Below are 13,652 nucleotides of genomic sequence, written 5' to 3'. Positions count from 1 at the left end.
TGCAAACGCATTCCCTTCAATGCACTTTTCACTTTTGGGAATAGATAAAAGTCACAGGGAGTCAGGTCTGGGGGGGTCTAGCACAGGAATGCGCTTGGCTGCTCAAACCTACTTGACAGAAAGGTCACTATGGGCAGACGCATTGTCTTGGTGGAGGATCCATGCATCGTTCTTCGAAAAATTTCATCTCTTCTTCATTATTCTTTCCCACAGCTTGATTAGGACTTCTTTGTTGTAGGTCTGATTCACCGTTTGACCCTGAGGCACCCATTTAGTCGTATTGATACCCCTCATATCGAAAAAAACCTATGAATATTGCCTTCACTTTCGACTTGCTCATTCGTGCTTTTTTCAATCTTGGCGATGTGGGAGTCTTCCAGTGCATGGATTGACGCTTAGTCTCGGGGTTATACTGGAAAATCCATGTTTCATCACATGTGATGACACGTGTTAGCAAGTCTGGTTCTGCTTTAAGTCGTTCTATGACGTCACAGAAAATGTTTTTTCCAAAATGTGTCTTTTTTTTCCTGAGAAAGTCTTTTAGGGACAAATTTTGCACAAACTTTTGTCATGTTTAAATTTTCATTCAAAATTTGTCTTACTGTCTCTTTGTTAATGTTCGTCATGTCTGCGATCATCCGAATGCTCAGACGTCTGCCTTTCCGCACATGTTCATTAATTTTTTAACATTTTCGTCCGTTCTTGAACTCAAAGGGCGGCCAGGTCGTTCATCATCTTCAACCTTCTTTCTACCTTCTGAAAATCGTTTGTGCCATTCGGAAATTCGCGCATGTGACATAGCATTATCACCATGCACCTCTTTTAACATTGCGCAACATTTCGTCAGTTTTTTTTTGTTTGTCTGTTAAATTTCACCAGATATTTGATGTTAATGCGCTGCTCAAATTTACTGTTCACTATGATTCGGGCACTACTACAGAACATTGTCCTCTTCATGCAAGCCTGCAAAGAAAAGAAAAGCTTTATGAATCCTGAAGCAAACAATGAAGTTCAAGATCAACAACACATCATTAACTACCTCCCCCCCACGATCCTGCGCGACAGGAGGTGGTCAGTCTCGTTATTTAATTGTCATACGTCGTATATATTTACAGTAATCCAGGTTTTTACACTGTCATATTGAATTGCATATTTAATTGAAAGTACACTACCACATTCTTCCTCCTTCTATGGTAATGTAATTGTGGACATTAGGCATTCGAAACTTAGTATTAGAAATGACAGACAATCAACAATATTGGACTACTATTGGACTGCTACGTAGTCCGCTAAAGCTGGGGATTAGTATGTGAATATATAAAATATAAAAGAAATTTTAGCACCAGTAATCATATTGCTAAAATGCAATAAAATGAACTTGCTTATCACAGTTTGATCCCACTTTCACAAATATCTAATCTAGTTTCACTGATTTAATAGTATTTTCTATGTTACCGTAATTTTTAATCCTATGTTGTCCATGTCTAACTAAGGCCTGTTTAAAATCATGACATAGGCCAAAGTGGGTTTTCTTCTTGGCTGTACTACTCTTTAATTTAAAGGAATTATGATTGAAAGAAATAGATATAAGAGATAAAATTGTAAGATGAAACAAGAAGAGTCGCCGCATACGGGAGAGACTGCGCATGCTCTCTAGTTTTGGTATTCGCAAACAGAGTACCGTGAAATGTTTACCGTAAGATTGCAAGAGTCATTATATAAACACTTATGTGTACATGTTCATCTTTGTCTGCTCTTTACATATTGTACAACACATGAATTAATTAAGTATAACAACTTACTTTGTCGTATTTTAACCTTACAGTAAATTCGTATTTAAGAGCAAACTACTGCATGACTATGTATGGTTGAGATCTGCAGTAACAACAAGTTCTGGTCGGAATGTTATCACTCAAGTTTACCTATCTGAGTACTCAAAGTTAACGAGCCACGAAGTGCAGCATCTCTCCCGTAGAGAATAGGAAAGTGCGGCCATGAAATCCGGTGCATATGCAACGTGATTCTCATTGCGATCACACAACACACGGAATGAATTATAGCCTATGGTTTGATATTAATTATGAAAAATTGTTATTGCTACATATATTGCATAATAAAACTAGAGATGTTTGTGCGTTCATCATGTAGAACTATTCAATTACTTGTGTTTCTATTTTAAACAATAATTATGAACATAATAAAATCTTTGAAAAAAGTAAGATTTAATAAAAAAGAGTAATTTTGTAACAGTTTAGGCAACTAATTAAACCTCTTCCCTCCATTAGATACAGTGCTAGCTGGTATATGTCTAATGAAGCAAGATTTAGTTAGTTTGCGAAATGTTTCACGATTATTATTTTTATTTAAAACTTAATTTGTTCAGAGACTTTTATTTTGTTTCTTTTATGGAGTTACTAAAGTAAAGCATAGCTAAGATAAACAAGATAATAACAATGTAAAAATGTATTTCATTTTTATCTGTATCTGATGCTTAATTGTAAATTTTGACAGATTATAAAAGAAAAACAGGGGTATAACCCTATGAGGAATAGAATCGAGAGCGGTAGAAAGATGCAATTGCAATAATAGTGGTGGCAAATGTTTAGTTTTGGAAAGCAGAAAAATACTATGGGGTATTTGTGAAAACTATTAAAAAGATAATGGGCACGGGTAGAATTTACGTTCCCCGGCATAGCCCTACATAAATTGAAGAGTCTGGGTCAAAACCTCATCTAGTGAAAGTGTAAAGGAATATATCTATCGATACTACACAAAAATATATCATGATAATAATGTCCTCTTCTCTTGGAAGTAGTAAGTCAAACGTTCTCAAGTTACATTTTAACAAAAAAATTGCTATGTGTTTAATATTTTTGAATGTGACTCTGACTTCATAGTTTCTACCAGGTAAATACTAGTTAATATTAACTGTACTAATTTTGTCCAATATATTGAAATTAACATTGATAAATTAACTTGAAATATGTTCATCCATCTCAAGAGCACATTGAATTTCGAGAGGGTCGATTGCAAATGTAGAAACCATTTATTACTTTCGCAAAATTTCTCAAAGATGTAAAGAGTATATATCTATACTCTAATCCTGAATATTGGGCCTGTTAATCCTTACCATTGGCTTAGATAGAGGATCGGTTTTTCGAAATACATGACAGAATATATTAGATTTGCTTATTCATCCGCTACAATATTTAATATAATTTACTGTGGATAGTAAAGTTAAGGAATATGTCGATAATAATGGTAACATAGACCTTCTTTAGAGCAGTAACATTATTTTCTGTGTACCGGTAAAATACAGGTCTGTCGGCAATCTTATTTTCTTCTCGTATCCATAGATAGTAGATTCCTCATGTGGAAATGGAGATGATTGTTGTTACGTGACGAGCATTCAGTTTTCATTCATTCTTAAAGTTCTAAATTTGGTATTATTGAATTTTAAAAAATGGTTAAAAATAAATATTCTTATAAACTATTTTTTAAATGTATAAACTGATTCTAACACATTTAATTTGATTACAATTAACGTAATAAATGTTCTTGAGAATTTATATTATTTGTACGGAATTTAATTTCTTTACATCAAACAAAATCGTTTCCCAATATGTATATTCCTTTTAATTACTTACCAAATCAACAAACATAATTTGGGTGCACTTGGTTTCAGTCACTTAGGTAAATATAAGAAATATCAACAAATAATGATTTCTGACTTCACTTTATTGATAACAATTCGACTTCGAGCTACGATGAAAGAATACAATTAAGTCACAAATTCATTTCATTGTTTTAATCCGAACAAGAAGAAACAGTCAGAGATGTTTTTCGTTATATTTTTATTACAAAAATAAAATCATTTTTTCTATATATAGATTTACAGTGTATATTATATATTTAGATAGTTAATCTATATCCATATTACATACGTTTAGTCTTTTTTGTTGTATATTTGAAGATTTAGAAGCTGAAAATCACGGGTATGTTTATTATTTATTTTTCATAAAATGATAATGACACCACGTAACTTGAGCCTTAAAATAAATAACATACAACTGTTTTCTGTCACTTTATCTCTGAATATTGTTTTTATTTCCTTTCATCGGAAATGTATATAAAGAATTTTCGATACATGTATATATTTATGTATTAAAAATGTCACTAGGATGTCGCACGGCAACACACTATATAGATAACATAGTTTTTCCATTCTATTCATGAATTTAAATGTCTTTTTTTAAACAAGAACAATATCGTATCTTCAGAATTCTTTTAGAAAAAAACAATACTCCTAGATTTAATTCAAGTTTCATTTGAGCGTGTCCAAAATTGTCAAAATAGATGATTGTTCACACAGATGTAGGAAACCTGAAAAGATGATTAAATACATTATAAATATTTATTTAAAAAATAATGTAATATTTATACTACTTATGTTCAAATATTTTTCAAATGATATAGCTAAGTTTACGTATTCGAATATCATTGCGTGTAACAGCTAAGCGGAAATGATTTAATACACAATTAACATACATGTAAAATATTTATTTTCGATAAATAAGTATCTTGTTGTTTTCTGTTCGTAACAATATATCTTAGAAGTGAATTTACAAAAGTATATTCTGTTCCAACTAAACGGGAAATTTAAGAGTGATAATTAGTTAAGGTTTAGAAATACTTTGACATTAATTTAGGTGTGTGTGTGTGTGTGTGTGTGTGTGTGTGTGTGTGTTCACAAAATATACGTTAAATATAAGTAAGAAAGTATGTATTCGAAGCTGGCTATCTACTACTGAAAGAAGCAAGCGTCCAGTTACATTATGTACTTAGTGCATTTTAGTTCATAACACAAGCTCATCTAATATACAGACGGTGATCAAAAAAATAGAAACACCTGTAGTTAGCAACACGTCAGATGTATGGATTGGCAGTGGTGTCGTGGCGCCCGCAGCGCCGGACCGCTGATTGTGGTGTGTTAGGTCGGTCTCTATACTACGTCAGGCGCAGTGGAACAGCAGTGTCCAGTGGATGCAGCAGACGGAGGTAGTGTAAAATGGGAGACCTCTCAGATTTTCAAAGAGGGCAAATTGTTGGTGCGCGGTTAAGTGGAGTGAGTGTGACGGCAGTGGCTACTGTGTTAGGTGTGTCGTGTGGGACAGTGTCGAAGGCGATGACGGCCTACACAACACACAGGAAAACCACATCGGGGAAGCGGAACAGTGGGCGGAAGAAAATCATGAGTGACAGATCACGCCAGGTATTAAAGCGCATTGTCACGCAGAACCGACGTGCTACTGCGGAGCAAGTGACGGAGGAACTCAATCAGCACCTCCCCCACCCTGTTTCGACAATCACAGTCCGCCGCGAATTACATGACATGAACTTACGGGGGCGTGTTGCACGGGCCAAATAGCTCATCAGGGACCATAACGCTTTCGCACGCCGCAAATGTTGCCGCGACTTGGACCGTGCAACTTGGACCGTTGAGGACTGGAAACGTGTGATATGGTCGGATGAGTCATCCTTCACCCTATTCCCAACCATGGGTCATGTTTATGTGTGGAGAACGCCCAAAGAAGCTTATGATCTGCAGTGTCTCTGCCCAACTGTGAAACATGGCGGCGGCTCGGTGATGCTGTGGCCCGCCATATCATGGTTTTCATTGGGTCCTGTGGTCACACTTAGCGGACGAATCACTGCCAACGATTATGTCGCAATTTTAGAAGACCACTTGCATCCTATGGTCCGGATGTTTTTTCCCGGACAATGACGCCATCTTCCAGGATGATAATGCACCCATTCACACAGTTGGCGTTGTTGCAGCGTGGTTTGAGGAACATCGGGATGAAGTTCAACACCTCCCCTGGCCCGCCCAATCCCCAGATCTCAACATAATTGAACACCTGTGGTCCGTCTTGGAAACACGACTCCGGCGACGATTTCCGCCTCCATCCTCTCTTACAGAACTGGCCGATTCCCTGCACGAGGAATGGTGTAAAATTCCACTTGCTACCATTCACAACCTCTATGCCTCCATCCCACGACGCATCAAGGCTGTTCTGAAGGCGAAAGGTGGCCCGACACCATATTAATCTGGTAAGTTGCAATTTCGTTCAGGTGTTTCCATTTTTCTGATCACCATCTGTATATGCAGCGAAATATTTAAATCTAGTGATACCATATTGTAAGTCTTATTAGATCCATGTACTTGTGGTTTGCTATACAATTTGGGTATTAACTTAACTTTTTGTTTTATGTGTGAAGAGGAAGTAAACATTAATCATTCTAAGGTAGTATACATATTTAAAAGGACAAATTTCATCGAATTATTATACTAGTATCATAAACTAAAATATACAGCTTGCAAAATGAATATGTAGGTTTTCTATTATCAGTATTGCTCCAACAAACAGAGCATTGTATTTTCAGTACTATATGGTATTGCTTGTCAGAAAACAATTAGGAAGGTGTTATGGTGTCTGCATATGGTGATGGTAGTGAACTAAGTATAATGGTTAAATGGATCTTATGAAACATGCCCAGCAGTTAGTTTTCACATTTTGAAAATGTTACTGAAGTCATCATTAATTGTCATGTAAAGGGTTCGTGTGAAAATAAATGTCATAATCGGAAATAGTGCAATGACCAGATAATGTATTGACTATGATAAAAGACGTTTGGACGCTCTAAACATTGCAAAATCTAGTTCGGTACATTTGGCTATTACTCCACTGCTGTTGTAGACGAATGAGGATCCTAGTATCAAAACCCACCACATGCAGCTCGTTTAGTTTCGAGTAACCTAGCAAAACAAGCAGCAATGCTCCATATACACGCGTACAAAGTCCCATGTTTGAACTTGTTTTTTAGAATGAAATATTAAGCTTTCCAACAAAATTCTGTTTCTTTAGATCAAACATATAACAAGCAATATATAACTCAATTCCGGTTCAAAACGTGGATTTGGCGGCTTTTGATACTGGGCGCCTCAAATGAGCTTATAAGACACTGAAACATACCGGTCTCTGAAAGGACACCGGTTGGTCAGCATTGCTGAGATCTGTAACGCCGTGGAAGAATATTTAGTTACCCAAAAAAGGACGTTCGTCAGTCATGCAAAATGATATATAGATTAGAGACTAACTTACAGTGAGAGATTTACTTAAAACGGGGAAAGTCTAACTTACAGCCAAAATATAATACATGTATTTATATTACTTCTTCTATGTTTTAGCAATAAACTATGACCGAAAAATGTCTCACTTCCAGTCGAGCTACGTGTATAAGTAAAGAGTTCCATTTAATATATTGATAATATTAATTTCAATAGGACTTCCAGGTTCTTCAACTTTCCTTACTCACTTAGTATATATCCTTATGGTTACGGAAGTTAGTCTTCATTTGTGCCATAGTGTCATCTTAATCCTTTTTTCGTATGGTTATTATACACTATGTTTTCTTTATTTCTCATGACTAGCTACTCCAAATTTTGCCCTGCCTTCCCCGAATGTAATATTAAATTTCACTGGGATAAAGGATTCTAGTTAGTTAGTAGTATTCTACTCTTTATTGCCATATTGATTTCTTTTCTACAAAATCTTAATAAAAATTCGATATTTTTATTAATTTTAAGATTTCTCTACCAAACATTAGAAACTTTTATTTGTGCTGGAAATTTCAGGATCTTAATATGAAGAATGTGAGCTAACAACCGTTCTCTATACTTAGCAAATTAGTGTTATTACGAACAATATAAGCTTTAAATACTAATATTAATTAGTAATATTTCTGTAGTTAAGATTTGAATTTTCGAAATATTAAAATTGTAGAAGACGTTGGATGCATTTGACAAGTAAAATTTAATTCTGAAACTTTCAACATTATATTTCTGTTGACATACAATTTATCTCTGTGATTAAGCTTCATTTACATTTCAAGTACTAGGCCTACATTTCTTTTATTTTCATACTCCAAAATGTCATTACGTTTAATATAGATAGCATTTTATAGTATAAATACAAAACTGTCTCTCATCTTTCCGCCCTTCAATGAAAAAACGTTGCATATCTCTGTTCTGCGATCGAAATGTTATATGTAAAAATAGTTTGAATATATCAGGAACTTGAGCAAATTGATACACGTGGCGAGAACAGAATAAGAGATATCTTGCATTTGTGAAGCTGTGGAAGTTAGTAAACCTATTGCTATAAGATTAAATTTGTTTGTGTGAAATAAAACTGAAATCTTTCAAAGAGGGCACTAATAAAATCTTCAAATAGTATGAGGTTTCGTGCAAGCTTTTCGTTTTTGATTTTACTTAAGTTGCAATGAATCCATTTTAACATGTATACTAATGCCTCCTTATATGGTGACCCTCTATTACTTCACACAATTGTGCGCGACGTGCATTCCCTATTTTTTCAAAATATCGAACACTCCGGTATAGAACATATTTTATCGCTGCAACATGAGATTAACAAGAGAGACATCAAGTGCAATAATTGAATGTTACTCACTTAAAAGTGTAGAAATGATCGTGATTAAGCAGTTAATATGCTGAACAAAAAGAAATACATTTAGTGTTATTTTATGACAAGTTCTTCATTCGTTTAATACGAATTTATGACAAAAAAGTCTTGCGACATGTTTTAAACAACCAGGCCACACTCTTTAGAGTGTCGCTCCACCCAAGTTCCAAAGATTTGTATGACAACATCTGGCAACAAGATGCATAAAATATGAAAGAAAACATTCGAGTACCTTTCAATTGGTACCATTTTGCAGCTGTAGCACAACTGACACAGCTCTGAATCCTATATCACACTTGAATTATTAAAATTGTTCCACTTTTGTCTTGCACGGGCCATTGCGATATTCCTGAAAAGAGAAAAAGAAAAAAACTTCTGTTAACATAGGTGACGCTACGTAAAGTGAACATTCATATTTATTCCATAATTACATCAATTAGGAAAAAAGTCCAGAAAATATCCAGGAATACAACTTTTGCCACTTTTTAATAGAAATCGAATATTGCACTGGTATGTAAAACCACGTCTATGTAATTTTATGGTAAATGTTATTCTTTGGCTCCAGTAATGTTCATGATTTTAGGAAGACTAAGTTTGCCTCTAAGCACCCTAAATCAAACAGTCACAACCGAATGATTCAATAAAGTGTTAGAATACCCAGATAACGTCACTATCTTTAAAATGCACTTTGTCAGGAAACATTTTCAGAGTAGTTATTAAATGTATGCAGCATGTACAAGTCGTTTGAATTGCTGGAAAAGACATTCTCACTGTACAAACTACGGGGATAGGAGAAAAATGAAGCACGGGCATGTTTTAGTAAATTGTACCACAAATAATTATTGTAAAGGAATGCTATTCTTCATAATTATGCTTGTGTGAATACGCTGATTACCTTGGGCTTTTATGATGTAACATATGTTTAATAACATAACTAATATTTCTGCTGTTTGATTGCACAACTCAAACATTGTATCCACTGTACAGGGCTATCATCCAGTGCTCACAGCTGTTCTAGTGGTCAGCATCAACGCCTTTGCCGCAATAGTTGCTGGTTTCAATTCCCAGTGGGAGAGCTTTCTAATTAGGACATATTGTAGTAGGTAGTATTCCAGCTTATACTATAGTAACATATTACCTCGGTGTTAATAAGGGAGGGTAAATTGTATTTTTTGACTCCACATAGTCAACATACTTTTTGGAAAGAGAATAAAAATATTAGTTGTAACTGTAGACTTAAAGAAGGATATACATCAGATTTACCTAATAGATTATAACTAACATTTGTAAGTTCATTGGTCTACATTTCAAATTAATTGCATTTACTTTCTCCATTCGTTATCTAGAGACAAAATGTATTTACATACACCCAACGATTTTATTTGATAGTTTACATTAATATGTATTGTACCGTAAATATGTTTGTGAATGTTGTAAGTCTAAAACATTATTTTATCATACGATCACTCCACTTCATTCGCCTACCTAACTCAACCCAAAATTCAGGTCAAGCGCGCAATACTTTGGCCATTAAATACAACACATTATTTATCCCTTTTATCGGTTTTCTCTTGACACTATTGGAGGCAGGTTGCGGTTGCATGATATGAGTAAAGTCTAAGGCAGAGATTTGTAGTTGTAGCCATGTGTCCAACAGCGGTATCATATTGCATTAGCCGATATTTCAGCTGATATATTGACTTAAATATTTGATGCAATCGTTGTGCAATATGCAATGACAGCTTCTTTGGTTAGATAATCTATTATCAATAAAAAGATACCGCGTAAAAGAGGAGTTGAGTGTGTGTGGCCTCTCCTTGCATCGATGATCTCAAAACTGATGTAGAGAAAACACTTTCCATGCAACGTGTTGTATAATCCTACATGACAACTGATCTGCCTCGTATTATCTCATTCCGTTAACTGGGCAAACTGAACTTAACTATGATTTCTGGTATGTGTCCAAAGTTCATAGCAAATTTGATAGTTTTGCGTTGCGGGGATACTCAACTATTATTTTAGCACACTATTGTCTGCTAGTAGGAGCTGGGCATTTCCAAGACTAGTAATTGTTTTCCATAGTAGCTGAATCACAGCGCTCTTGACCACAAGGTTGGATTTTACCGGTAATATACTTAAAGAGGGTATATCTACATCACTTTCTTGGTATTAGTTTTATTCATTTTCTGCTTATGTAATTTACGTTTAGCAAATTTACTAAGTACAAGTTAATAAACAACTTACGCGAGGAATAATTGAAACAATTTTTTAGAGTGGCTTTTATTCTACACAAATGTTACAAGCATCTCTGGTAGTTAATAACTACATCCTTGCTTATGTTTTTCAAAAAGGTTTTTATATATATTTTTAGTACTTCGAGTACAATAGTTTTCATGATACTCACAAGGAAGAGTCACGCAGTGGCTCCGCTGAGATCCGAACGAGACAATTGTATTTGCATTTGATATGTTATAATTAGACGAATCCCAAAGTTATACGTGCCACCGGGCGGAATGTCGTGAGTTACAACATATTTTGTAATATACTTAAAAGCTACAAAGCTGGCAGAATAATTTGAACCGAGTAATTTGTTCGGAAACAGTTGGGTAAATGGAAAACTCGGACAATACGTATCCCATCATTTTCAACGACAAACATTTTTGGGGTAAAAACTTTGTCCCAGGGTCCCCCGCAGGGTCCCAGACGGGGTCCAACTCAAAATTTTCAAATGGCAAAGGGGGTTAAGTGGCACATCATTTGAAAGCTGTTGTAAAATGAAAGAAAATGCAGCAAGTCTCGACTCTCTACAACAACCCTGTGCAAAATGGCGATGTGTCAAAGTGTAAACGAAAATTTAATTGAAAAGTCCATGGTCACCCCTATAAATCGGAAACGGTAAGACAAATGTGAAAACAGGAAAGGATGTGTGGCATTATTTTCAAAGTACAACGATTAAAGTGAAAACGTCTTGTCCCAGGGTCCCCACATGGTCCCAGGTGGGGTCCAATTAAAAAGTTTCAAATGGCAACAGAGGTAGGACATCGTTTGAAAGCTGTTGTTAAGTGAAAGAAGACGGAGCGCATCTCGAATTTCTACCACAATCCTGTCCAAAATTGCGGTGGGTCAAAATGTAAACAAAAGCTTAATTGAAAATCTATTGCCACCTTGAATCCAAGAGGGCCGCTTCAAACGTATGTTATTCATAGTAGAAATCTAAATCTCTATTTTTCTCTATTATGTATTTAGAAATAATATGAAGACTAAAGAACAATTGAATTTCGATTCACTTCAACTATTATTTCATTCGGTAACAACACATATATGTTTTCTTCTTAATGCATGTTCGTCACGGTTCTCTCGACACTATTTACTTGAATATAACGAATATGCGATGAACACACAACTCTGATTTCCTACTCATGCTGCTAAACAAAAGTTGAATACCTTCGGGTATTTTTCTAATTTTATCATACGTAGTTCATACAGAAAGAACTTGGTGCACCAGTAGGTCGGGAGCTCTATTGTAACGTATTCGTGATGGTTACATTTGTATGTCATTCGTTGGTTTGATCGCAATACTTCAAGCAATACCAAATATACAAAAAAAAAAAAAAATCATTTGGAAGATTGGCGAGTAGTACCAAACATGTGTTAAGTCATTTCAGTACATCGAGCTGCGTCAAACTTTGTTGGTTTGGTCACAGTATTCCAAGAAATAACATATTTATATACAAATTCATTTTTCACGCTGGCAGCCACATTGGATTACAGATTATACTCTTTGATATTTTGTGGATATCTACTATTAACCATAAACGTTCGCTTCTCCAACACCAGTGGTGTGAGCTGGATTGCGTTCGATACATAGTGCGGCATTTTGAACTAGGATGTTGCGTTTTTGAACATTTTGCATATTTTAGTCACTTACTAATCAACATTAATGCCAAATTTGTTTTCGTAGCTTCAGCAGTTTGGTACGCTTATCCTTTCGATATAGGTTTGAAGCGGCCCTCTTGGATTCAAGGTGGCAATAGATTTTCAATTAAGCTTTTGTTTACATTTTGACCCACCGCAATTTTGGACAGGGTTGTCGTAGAAAGTTGAGATGCGCTCCGTCATCTTTCACTTAACAACAGCTTTCAAACGATGTTCTACCTCTCTTGCCATTTGAAACTTTTTAATTGGACCCCACCTGGGACCATGTGGGGACCCTGGGACAAGACGTTTTCACTTTAATCGTTGTACTTTGAAAATAATGCCACACATCCTTTCCTGTTTTCACATTTGTCTTACCGTTTCCGATTTATAGGGGTGACCACGGACTTTTCGATTAAGTTTTCGTTTACACTTTGACACATCGCCATTTTGCACAGGGTTGATGTAGATAGTCAAGACTTGCTACATTTTCTTTCATTTTACAACAGCTTTCAAATGAGAGCCACTTAACCCCCCTTGCCATTTGAACATTTTGAATTGGACCCCGTCTGGGACCCTGCGGGGGACCCTGGGACAAAGTTTTTACCCCAAAAATGTTTGTCGTTCAAAATGATGGGATACGTGTTGGCCGAGTTTTCCACTTACTCAACCGTTTCCGAAGAAATGACTCGGTTCAAACTATTATGCCAGGTAAATTTTTTGTAGTTTTTACATTACAAAATATGTTGTAACTCACGATATTCCGCTCGGTGGCACGTATAACTTGGGAATTCATCTAGTTATAACATATCAAATGGAAACACAATTGTCTCGTTCGGATCTCAGCGGAGCCACTGAGTGACCCTTCCTTGTCAGTTTAAGAAAATTGAGCACAGGAAGAAAATGTTCTGATATTTTATGGACAGATTAAATCACAAAAAAAAGTTCAATTTTAAAGTATCAGTAGCCGTTTGAAGCTGATAAAATATAATACAATGTTTTACTGTTATATAATACTATTTGCAGGAATGTAATTTTTTAAAATAATAAGATGCTATTTATAATATGAGATTATTTATAATGAATAGCATTTTTCAGAGTAATAGAAAGATATATATTCATTTTCGTCCTATTAAATTCATATTATGTTTATCCCTTAAATAGTATTTGTCAATTTTATACAAAAGTTTATTG

The 13,652-nt window shown here is 35.2% G+C and overlaps 1 protein-coding gene across 1 annotated transcript in view; it reads right to left on the bottom strand.

The window, feature by feature from the left end:
• Window positions 1-3,708: 3,708 nt before the first annotated feature.
• Window positions 3,709-13,652, bottom strand: part of LOC145678368 (zwei Ig domain protein zig-8-like) — an 887,136-nt gene continuing 877,192 nt past the window's right edge. Inside the window, exons 10-11 of the mRNA XM_081748434.1 lie at window positions 8,776-8,892; window positions 3,709-4,383 (exon numbers count right to left, since the gene is read on the bottom strand). The gene's annotated coding sequence lies outside the window, so the exon portion shown is untranslated. The remainder of the gene's footprint in view (window positions 4,384-8,775; window positions 8,893-13,652) is intronic.

The sequence above is a fragment of the Thermobia domestica genome, chromosome 2 (genome assembly GCF_964235325.1).
Source record: "Thermobia domestica chromosome 2, izTheDome1.hap1.1, whole genome shotgun sequence".
NCBI lineage: Eukaryota > Metazoa > Arthropoda > Insecta > Zygentoma > Lepismatidae > Thermobia > Thermobia domestica.
This window is presented reverse-complemented; position numbering and strand designations above follow the sequence as displayed.